General features: G+C 36.5%; 1 non-coding gene across 1 annotated transcript; it reads left to right on the top strand.

The window, feature by feature from the left end:
- Positions 1 to 11,062: 11,062 nt before the first annotated feature.
- On the top strand, positions 11,063 to 11,169 carry LOC122082912. The gene has a single exon (XR_006141452.1). It is a non-coding gene; the product is annotated as a small nucleolar RNA R71 (small nucleolar RNA).
- Positions 11,170 to 11,480: the final 311 nt, after the last annotated feature.

Genomic DNA, 11,480 nt, shown 5'->3' with positions numbered 1-11,480 from the left:
CGAATCTCTTGGCTATCATTTTTTAGAGATTTTTTTTAAAATATTTTCTCTTTCCTACTCATCACTTAAAGCAAGGAGGTCGGCCAAGAGGGTTGTGCGCAAGTTGAAAAGAAAAAAATAGGAAAAAAAAAAAAGGCAAGGGCATGGATGGAACTAAAATAAAGAGAAAAAATAGAAAAAAAAAAAGAAAGAAAAATCATGAGAACCTTCTACTTCCTACGATTCGCTCTCTTCTCTCTCCTCCACCTCACCAAAAAATTGTCCAAGGGGATCCACCCATGTACATCCTCCTCTCTCTCCTATTCCCTATAAAATGGAGTCCACCAAACCCTAAAGGGTTGTCCCTCTCTTCTCTCTACTTCTCTTCTTAGGGTTTTTTTTTTAGTTGCTCTCTCTCTCTCTCTCTCTCTCTCTCACTTTAGTTCTAGTTTTAGTTTTTTTTTTTCTATTAAACACTTTTGTAATCCTCTTTTATTTAATTAATGCAATCACTTTTGTCTTTGATTTAGTCTTTTAATTTTATGTTTAATTTATGCAATTGAAGTTGTAATTTTTGAGTTCTAGTTCTAGATTTAGTTCTAGGCGACAAGAAAAAGCTGTGGAGCATCTCCTTTCAAGTTCAAGTTTCTCTTTCAGATTTGTTTTATCTAGTACTAGCAATTTCAGATTTGGTTTATTCCAGATCTGATTTTTAGTACTAGCAGTATCTCAAATCGATCAAGTTTTCAGTTCAGGTATTGAAGTTTAGGTAAGTAGGATTCTACAATAGTCTTCTCACCCCATTCTCATTTACTCTTCTTGCTACCTATCATTCTTAATTTAGGATTTAAATTTAGCTCTTACATTATTGCTCTCCCTTTCCCCCAAGATTTATGGCTAGATTATGCGTTGGCTTTGCCCCTCTCTAGCTATGGAACCATCCTTTTATTTTGATTATTTATATTGCATCTCTTCCCTTAAAGCCAAGTAGAAAAATCCTTGTAAGAGTACTCTTTGGTCAAGTAGGGAAGCTCATATTATTTATGGTGCATCCCTCGAGCTAAGTAGAGATACCAACTTGTGTGCCTCTCTAGCTTTTTTTCTTATATTTTATTTATTTACTTTTTAGCACTTTTACTTTCAATTATTTTCTTTTTAATTGCGTGGTTTGAGTATTTAATTCCTAGATGATGAATGGTTAGGGTTGGATATGAATGGTTAGATCGTTCAATTTTTATTGCAATTTCGATTCCAATTTCCTTATATATATTGGTTAAGATGATTTTAGTTGTATGTTTTTTAGGGCGGTAGTTAGAATTAGATCACAATCATTAATCTGTGCACTTTCGCATTACTAGAAGTAGCCTAAGATAAAGTGGTTGCTCTCCTTGTGTTCGACCCGTTAGCTACACTGATCAATACACTTGTGGTTACTTTCAAATCTCAAACAAGTTTTTGGCTCTGTTGTCGAAGAGACAGTTCCATGTTATTTTTTATTTTTTATTTTTTGGTAAATCAGAGTGCTTTGTTTGCTTAGTTTTGTTTTTGTTTTTCTTTTATTAAATTCCTGAGAAGAAGAACTTGCAATAATAGTTGTATCAGTGGAGGTCGCCAAGCCTCACAGTATGATAAAGACAAGTTTCGCCCTGTAGCAATACCTCAGGAATTGAGCAACCCTGAATCCCTGTCGGTAAGCTCCCAAAAAGAAAAAAAAAATAAAAAAATTTCTTTTCATTCTTTTGTGCTTGTCTTACTCTAGTTGTGGATAGTTTTCTGTTACATAAGTGTTAGGTGGGTACGTAATACTAAGAATCGGTTAGAAAGAAGAGATCAAACAAGTAGTGACCCTATACCTATACTCTCATCAATAGCTTTCAATATGGGAGACCAACAACAAAATCCTCCACCTAAATCTTTGAAAGATAGGTTCTACCCTACTAGAGTAGCCCAACCTTTCTACATAGTTCTACCACAAGTCCAGGATAATAATTTTGAGCTCAAATCTTAGTACAACACTATGTTGCACCACTTTTGTGGGCTACCTTCTGAGGACGCATACCTATTCCTTAGGGAATTTGAAAATGTATGTGTCCTAATTAAAGTCCAACAACTTTCTGATCACACTGTTAAGCTTAGGTTCATCACGTTTGCATTAAAAGACCAAGCTAAGAAGTGATTGTATGGGTTACCCACAAATTCCATAACCTCATGGGAACAATTCATAGTTGTCTTCCTTAAGAAGTTTTTCCCAACTTACAAGACCAATAAACTTAGAAGTGATATCCTTCAGTCAAATATGCCCTCATCATAGCCTAGACTTATGCCATTTATGTCAAATAATTTATGAGGGTATTGATTACCCAACTAAACAAATGATAGAGTCTATGTGCCCTGGGGGATTCACATCCTTTACAGATGAAGGAAGAGCATGTGAATTCTTACTTGACTTAGCTGGCAAAACCCATGAGTGAGAATCAACTTAAGAAGGTGAAATAACCATAGGAGGGAAAGGATATTTTGTGGATGAGTTAGTAGCCAAGGAAACCCACTTAGATAGCCTTATCAAAAGGATTAAGGCTATTGTTCCTAGAGAGCCATCATCAGTCAATCTAGTTAAGATGTGCAATTGGTGCTAGTCCCCTGGACATGTTATAGAAGAATGTCCCAACACCTCTGGGGTATTTTCAATGATAGTGTTAATGTTTTATATCATAATAATCCATATAGTAACATTTACAATCCAAGATGGAAAAATCATCCAAATTTCTCCTGGAACAAGGGCAACCAAGCAGGGCCTTCTAATTTCCATAATCAAGGTCAACCTAGACCCTAAAGGCCTCTCTTTGCACAATAACCTTTTGTCCCAAATACTTTTCTTAGGCCAAATGTAGGACCTCAGGCTAGTCTTCCTAGGCCACCTCTCCTATCATCTTATCAGTAATCCCCTGGGTTTACAAACACTGGAGAGGCAAGTAGGGTAAGTGCTTTGGAAAAGAATATGGCCCTCCTTATGATAAGCCATAAAAATCTTACGAGAAAACTCACCACAGTTGTCTTAATTTTGCGTGAGAGGGAGAAGGAAACTTTGCCCAGTTAACCAAAGCCTAACCTTAGGCATCATCAGCAGGTTAGTTCATAAGCACCTCCTAATGCATCATTGAATGTAATACAAGGTCAGACCCAAAAACAACCCTCTAACCAATGCAATGTTGTTTACACCCTTAGGAGTGGTAGAGAGTATCAACAGAGTGTTCCTAAATCTTTCCCATCAGTTACTCCTATTAACTCTCTTTCTGTTGAAGACACAAGTGTGCCTCTTATTCTAGGTTCGTCTGATGAACCTAAAGATTCTTCTAAAACTAAAGATGATTCGGTTGAGGAAACAAAAAATGATTCTTCTGAAAAATGACAAATCCCTAATAGTCTTTATGTTCCTCCAGTCCCCTTTCCTAATTGGTTGATAAAAAAAAAAGAAGACTGCTTCTGTTTGAGATTTTAAAATGTAATTGCAAACGTACGGATCAGTGTAGCTACGGGTCGAACACAGGGAGAGCAGCCACTTTATTTTTTTTTGCTTCTTTTAATAATGTGAAAGTGAACCGATTAATGGTTGTGATCTAATTTTAATTATCTTCCTAAAAATATGTACCTAAAATAACATCATAACCATTCGTCATCTAAGAATTTAAAGACGCAAGCCACGTAATTAAAATTAAATAAATAAATAACTAAAAATAAACAATCCATGTAATTAAAAAAAAATGCTGAAATAAAAATAAAGTAAGAGAAAGGGGATAAAGCTAGAGAGAGATTCACAAGTATGTTTCTTTACTTAGCCCCAGGGATGCATCATAATATGAGCTTCCCTACTTGACCAGAGCGTCACTCTTACAAGGGTTACTGTATTTGGCTTTAGGAAAAGGGAGACAATTAAAATAAAAGTAACAAATTGATGGTTTTATGGCTAGGAGTGGCAAAGCCAACACATACACTAGCCATGAACCTCAGGGGAAAGGGATAGCAATAATGTAACGACTGAAATTAAAATCCAAAATTAAGAAAGAAAGGGTAGTCAAAAGAGGGAATGAGAGGGGGGAGAGAAGACTACTGAAGGAGCCTACTTGAATTTCAACTCTTGAACTGAAAACTTAATCTATTTGAGATACTACTAGTACTAAAAACTAGATCTGGAATAAACCAAATCTAAAATTTCTAGTACTAGAGAAAACAAATTTGAAGAAAAAAAAATTGAACTTGAAAGACATGCTTTATAGCTTATTCTTGTCACCTAGAACAAAGCCTAGAACTAGAACTTGAAAATTACAACCTCAATTACTTAAACAATAAAAATAAAAGACTGAATCAAAAACAAAAGTGCTTGCATTATTTGAATAAAAAGAACTTACAAAAGTGTTTAAAGCATAAACCTAGAACTAGAGCTAGAGAAAGAGACAGAGCTACTAAGAAAAAACCCTAGAAGAAGAATGAAATGCCTCTTTCCCTTGTGTTAATTCTATTATATAGAGAATGGGGGAGGGAAGCTAAAGATTTTAGCTTCTAAATTTTTTTTTTATCTTGTTGATGAGGTGGAAGAGAGAGAAGATAGAGAATTGTAGGAAGTAGGGAATCTCCTAATAAGCAAGGGATTTTGCACACCACAACTCACCAACTACACTAGGTAGTTGTTGTTACAAAAACAAATCTTCAATCACTTAAGGATGTGGTCCATCGATCCTTGTTGGCATTTGAAATGTTCCTTGTACCTCAGAGACAACTGCAAATGGGCTGGTTCTGCATCTCAGTTCAATTCTGATCCATTATTATTTTTCTAGCATGAAAAGAATAATCACTTGTACGGGTGACCAAATGAACGTGTACTTTTAATTGAACACGTCCATCTTGCTCATAATTTCATCCTCTTCGTAATCATGAAAAGAAATAGGACCTCTTTATGTATAAAATTAGAGATATAATGCCCAATAGTCCTTATGGCATTGAAATTATAAAATCTACAAAAAGAGAGTAAAACCCAAGGTAGCTCCATTCTAAATATGTAAAGTGCATGTTTTACTATACTAGATTTCACTCATAAATGTGTTCATTAGAATTTCCCCTCACTTAGACTTTACTAGTCCTCGAGCAAAACAAAAAGAAAAAAAAAAATAAAAGTAAAAAACCTAACTCACTTTCGTAGGAATTATGGTTGCACTTAGCATGTGCAACACGCCTTTAAACCCTAGATCACCCCTAATGGACGAGTTGTGTCTCGTGGGTATTTACAGTGAATATACACCCAAAATTCAGAATAAAAAAATCCTAACCTTGGCTAAAGGTAAGGGCAATACTGATCTGGAGCAAAGATAATTCCTCTTACAAGGGATCCCCACACTTGAACTTTTATTACCCTTTATCAATTCCAGGCACTAGCATATTTCTTAATTTGGAACTCACTTCGTCTCTTCCAAAACATCATTATCTTAAGGAAAAACCACTTGTGAGAAATAGGGAACCAATGACTAAGGCGTTGGAGTGTTTTTTACCAAACATGTTACCTAACATTAATGACATTTGCACATTTTTTCTCCTTTTTTTTTTTGGCTTAATAAACTCTATTCTACTCCACTACTTTTGGCTTGTATGACCTGGTGGAGCAAACACCAGACATCCAAGTTACTATGTAGCTTCACCTTTTGCATATGCCAACATAGACAGTAATGCTAGAGTTCTTTCAGAAGTTTCCTCGTTAGAAATTTTGATCAAGACACCACGTTTCCTAAGGCGCAATGTCCTATCTAGTTCCAAGAGAATCAACTCTTAGTCTTCTTTATACCGCATTTCACACTTCATTTAAAATTATGCATTTGTCAACTCATGCCAAATTAAAAGGGATGTTTCAACTCCAAATCAAAAGTACAAAGAACCCACAGCCTTACATCTGGTCCAACACCATATAACAAGGGTCTCTTATTTTTCAAAAGAAAGTTCCATCTCAAGGCACAGACTTATTTCTTTCTTCATCCTTTAGCAAGCTCAAAAAACAAAAAGAAAAACAAATAAAACAAAGTGGAAAAAGCAAAAACTGGTTTCCCTCCCCTAGGCTTAAGCCATGCAATGTCCTCAATGCATAAAAAGAATTAAAAATGAAGACAACGCAAGGGGGTCATACCTGATTAAAATTTAATCATCAGTGTAAAGAGGTTCATAGAGATCCATGACCTCTTTACTACCAGTAGTAGGAAACTCGAGGAACGATTTCAAACGCTGAACATTAACCTTCAAAATTACCCTTATTCCTGGATTCAAAATCTCCACAGTCCCATAAGGATATACATTATGGATAACAAACGGGCCATCCCATCGGGGTCTAAGCTTACCAGAGAAAAGATGCAATCGAGAGTTATACAATAAAACCTTATCACCAATTGTAAAAGATTTACACAGAATGTACTTATCATGGAAAACTTTGGTCTTTTCCTTGTAAATCCTAGAACTTTCATATGCATCATTCCTAAGTTCCTCAAACTCAGATAGTTGGAGTCTACGATGAATTCCCGCATCAGACAAATCAAAGTTGAGCTTCTTGATGGTCTAAAAAGCCTTATGCTTCAACTCAACTGGTAAGTGACAAGCTTTCCCATATACTAAACGGTAGGGAGACTGACCAAGGTCAATCTTGAATACAGTCCGATGGGCCCACAAGGCATCAATGAGCCTAAGGGACCAATCCTTATGGTTGCGATTAATAGTTTTCTCCAAGATTTGTTTGATCTACCTATTAGACACCTCCACTTGGCCACTATTTTGGGGTGATAAGGGGTAGATAACTTATGGGTGATCCCATACTTTTTCATTAAGGCCTCAAAAGGTCGATTACAAAAATGAGTACCCCTATCACTAATTATCGCACGTGGTGCACCAAAGCAGGAAAAAATGTTCTCTTTGAGAAACTGGACTGCCACTTTATGGTCATTAGATTTACAAGGTATGACCTCTATCCATTTAGAAATATAATCAACGACCAAAAGTATGTATAAATTCCCAAAAGAATTAGGGAATGATCCCATAAAATTGATGCCCCATACATCAAAGATCTTAACTACTAAAATAGGGTTAAGGGGCATCATGTTCCTCTTATTGATACGGCCAAAAGACTGGCAGGTGGGATAAGCCATGTAAAAATAAAAAATATCTCTAAAAAGAGTGGGCCAATAAAATCTGCATTGGAGAACCTTTGCGACAGTTTTCCTAGGTCTAAAGTGTCCACCATATACATAATCATGGCAAAAAGAGAGAATAGAATGTTGCTCATGATCAGGAATACATTTTCAGATAATTTGATCCGGACATATCTTAAACAAATAAGGATCATCCCAGAAAAAGTACTTAATTTGGGAATTAAACCTATACTTATCTTGGGTGGACCAATGATCCGGAGTCACACCTGAAACTAAGAAGTTGACAATGTCAGCAAACCATGGTTCACTGGATACTGTAAATAACTGTTCATCTGGAAAGTTCTCGTTGACTGGAGAATCGAAAGTCAAGGAATTGGGAAGCCAGGATAAGTGGTCTGCGACTAGGTTTTCAACTCCTTTCTTATCCCTAATTTCTAAATCAAACTCTTACAAAAGTAAAACCCACCAAATGAGACGGGCTTTGGCACCTTCTTCTGAACTAGGTATCTAAGAGCAGAATGATCAATATACACCACTACATATGAACCAACTAAGTAAGACTAAATCTTTTCTAATGCAAACACAATAGCTAAAAATTATTTTTTAGTGGTTGTATAATTGAGTTGTGCATCATTTAAGGTCCCACTAGTATAGAAAATGACAGTGCACAACTTATTAATCCTTTGACCCAAAACCACTCCTATGGCAAAATCAAAGCATCACATATCAGTTCAAAAGGTTTAATCCAAATAAGTGGTTGAACAATGGTTGCATTGGTTAATTCCTTCTTAAGTTGTTTGAAGGATTCTAGGCATTCTTTAGAAAACTCAAAAGTTTGATATTTGGAAAGTAATAAAGTAAGAGGTGGGGCTAACTGACTAAAGTTCTTAATAAACATTCTATAGAAGCCCGCATGCCCTAGAAAAGATCGGATGTGCTTAACAGTTGAGGAGGTGGTAAATTATCAATTAAATCCACTTTAACTCTATCTACCTTAATTCCCTCCTTGAATATTACATGACCTAAAACAATACCAAATTTAACCATAAAATGACATTTCTCCCAATTCAAAACCAAATTCTTAGATATGCACTTTATCAAAACTAGGGAAAGATGATGAAGACATTCAGAATAGGAATTTCCATGAATTGAAAAGTCATCCATAAATACTTCTAAGAATTTTTCGACCATGTCAGAAAAGATTGTCATCATACATCTTTGGAACGTAGCAGGGGCATTGCAAAGCCCAAAGGGCATACGCCTGTAAGCAAATGTTCCATATGAATATGTAAAAGTGGTCTTATGTTGGTCCTTTAAAGCAATTGTGATATGATTATAACCGGATATCCATCAAGAAAACAATAGTATTCATGTCCAGCTAACCTCTCTAACATCTGGTCAATGAATGACAATGGGAAGTGGTCCTTCCAGGTTGCCAGTTTAAGTTTTCTGTAGTCTATACACACTCTCCACCCTGATTGGACACGGGTTGGAATTAGTTTATTATTGACATTGGGAACTATAATCACCCCAGGCTTCTTAGGCACTACGTGAACTAGGCTTACCTATTGGCTGTCAAAAATAGGATAAATTATTCCATGATCTAAGCACTTTAGGATCTCTTTCTTAATGGCTTCCATCATTCCTGGGTTAGTTCTTCTTTGGGGTTCCGTGGATGGTTTGGAATCATCCATAAGATGTATATGATGTTACACAATAGAAGGGCTTATATCTTTGATATCAGCCATGGTCCAACCTAGGGCTTCCTTATTATCTTTTAACACTTTAAGTAACTCCTCGTACCGGCTAGAAATCCAATTTGAAGAAATTATTACAGGAAGAGTCTGGTCAGGCCCTAGGAAAGCATACCTCAAATTAGATGGCAACTCCTTAAGATCTAGCTTAGGGGGCTCAACTATGGAAGGTTTGGGAATGGAATTGGAAAGGGGTCCTAAGGGCTCCACAGGTGTGCGAAGACTCAAGACTTCAGAAAAAAAATTTTCACTATCATCATCCAACTCATCCATACACTCTTAAAATTCTGAATCAAAATCAATATCAAAGTTGGTAATTAAATTATCAGAGAAATCCAAAAAATCCTCAAGGATATTGATCTCTTATTCCATATGTGGTTGCTTGCCTATCCTAAACATGTTAAACTCAACAATTTGGTTGCCAAAAGATAACTTTAGGAAACCATTCCAGCAGTTGATTAATGTATTATTGGTAGCCAAGAATGGTATTCTTAGAATTATTGGGATCTCATTCTTGGTTGAGAAAGGCTTGGTATCTAATACAATGAAATCAACAGGAAAAATAAATTCCCCCACCTTTAGTAAGACATCCTCAACCATCCCTTTAGGAATCTTAACAGACCTATCTGCCAACTGAAGAGTAGTTTCAGTGGCTTTCAATTCTCTCAATCCTAGTTGCTTGTACACATGGTAAGGTAAAAGATTCACATTTGCACCAAGGTCAAGTAAGGCATGCTCAATGTAGGTGTTGCCTATGACACAAGATATGGTAGGGCTCCCTGGATCCTTATACTTGGCTGCTATAGGCTAAGTAATTATGAAACTAATGTTACCGACCAAGAATGCTTTTTTGGGCACACTAGTGATACGTTTGTGAGTACACAAATCTTTCAGTACCTTTGCATAGGTGGGGATCTAGGATATGGCATCCAAAAGAGGGATGTTCACTTTTACCTTTTCGAAGACTTCTAAAATTTTATCCATAGAAGCAATCTTCTTTTTTTTACCAAACGATTAGGAAATGGGACAGGATGAACATAAGGACTGTTAGAGATTTGTCCTTTTTCAGAAGAATTATTTTTGGTTTCCTCAACCAAATCATCTTTAATTTAAAAAGAATCTTTAGGTTCATCAGAAGAACCTGGAACAAGAGGCACACTTGTGTCCTCAATTGAAGGAGAGTTAATAGGAGTAATAGATGGAGAAGATTTAGGAACACTCTGTTGGTACTCTCTACCACTCGTAAGGGCATAAATAACATTACATTGGTTAGAGAACCTTTGTTGGGTCTGACCTTGTACTATATTCAGTGGTGCATTAGTTAGTGCTTGTGAACTAACAGGCTGATGATGCCTAGGGTTAGGCTTTGGTTAACTGGGTAAAGTTCCTTTCTCCCTCTCACGCATAATTGAGATAACTTGGGTGAGTTCTCTCGTAAGATTTTGATGGCTTGTCATGAGGAGGGCCATTTTTGTTTCCAAGTCACTTATTCTACTTACCTCTCCAGTGTTGGTAAACCCAGGGGGTTACTGATAAGATGATAAGAGAGGGACCTTAGGAAAACTAGCATGAGGTCCTACATTTGACCTAGGAAAAATATTTTGGGACAAAGATTGTTATGCAAAGGGGGGCTTTTGGGGTCCAGGTTGACCTTGGTTATGAAAATTGGAAGGCTCTGCTTGGTTGCCCTGATTCTAAGAGAAATTTGGGTGATTTCTCCATCTTGGATTGTAGGTATTACTATATGGATTATTATGGTATAAGGCATTAACACTATCATTAGAAGTGCCCCCAGAGGTGTTGGGGCATTCTTCTATGACATGTCCAGGAGACTGGCACCAAGCACAAATCTTAACCAAATTGACTGATGATGGCTCTCTAGGAACAATAGTCTCAATCCTCTTGATTAGGCTATCCAAATGGGCTTCCTTGGCTACTACCCCATCCATAAAATATCTTTTTCCTCTTATGGTTCTTTTACTCTCTTGGGTTGATTACCACTCATTGATTTTGTCAGCTAAGTCAAGAAAGAATTCCTATTCCTTTCCTTCATCTACAAAGGATATGAATCCCTCAGAGTATATAGACTCTATCATTTGTTTAGTTGGGCAATCAATACCCTCATAAATTATTTGACATAAATGCAATAAGTCTAGGCCATGGTGAGGGCATTCTTGGAGTAGATCCTTGAATCTCTCAATAAGTTTGGAAAAGAACTCACTAGGCTTTTGCCTAAACTGAAATATATCACTTCTAAGCTTATTGGTCTTGTGAGTTGAGAAAAACTTCTTAAGAAAGACAACTGTGAATTGTTCCCATGAGGTTATGAAATTTGTGGGTAACCCATACCACCACTTCTCAGCTTGGTCTTTTAATGCATAAATGATAAACCTAAGCTTAAAAGCATCATCAGAAAGCTGTTGGATCTTAATTATAACGCATACCTCTTCAAATTCCCTTAGATATAGGTATGCATCCTCAGAGGTCAACCTATGGAAGTGGGGCAACATAGTGATGTATTGAGATTTGAGTTTAAAATTATTACCTTGGGCTTATGGTAGAACTATGCAGA

Source organism: Macadamia integrifolia, chromosome 6 (assembly GCF_013358625.1).
Source record: "Macadamia integrifolia cultivar HAES 741 chromosome 6, SCU_Mint_v3, whole genome shotgun sequence".
NCBI classification, from domain to species: domain Eukaryota; kingdom Viridiplantae; phylum Streptophyta; class Magnoliopsida; order Proteales; family Proteaceae; genus Macadamia; species Macadamia integrifolia.
The sequence above is the reverse complement of the archived record's forward strand: the minus strand, read 5'-3'. Positions and strand labels throughout refer to the sequence as shown.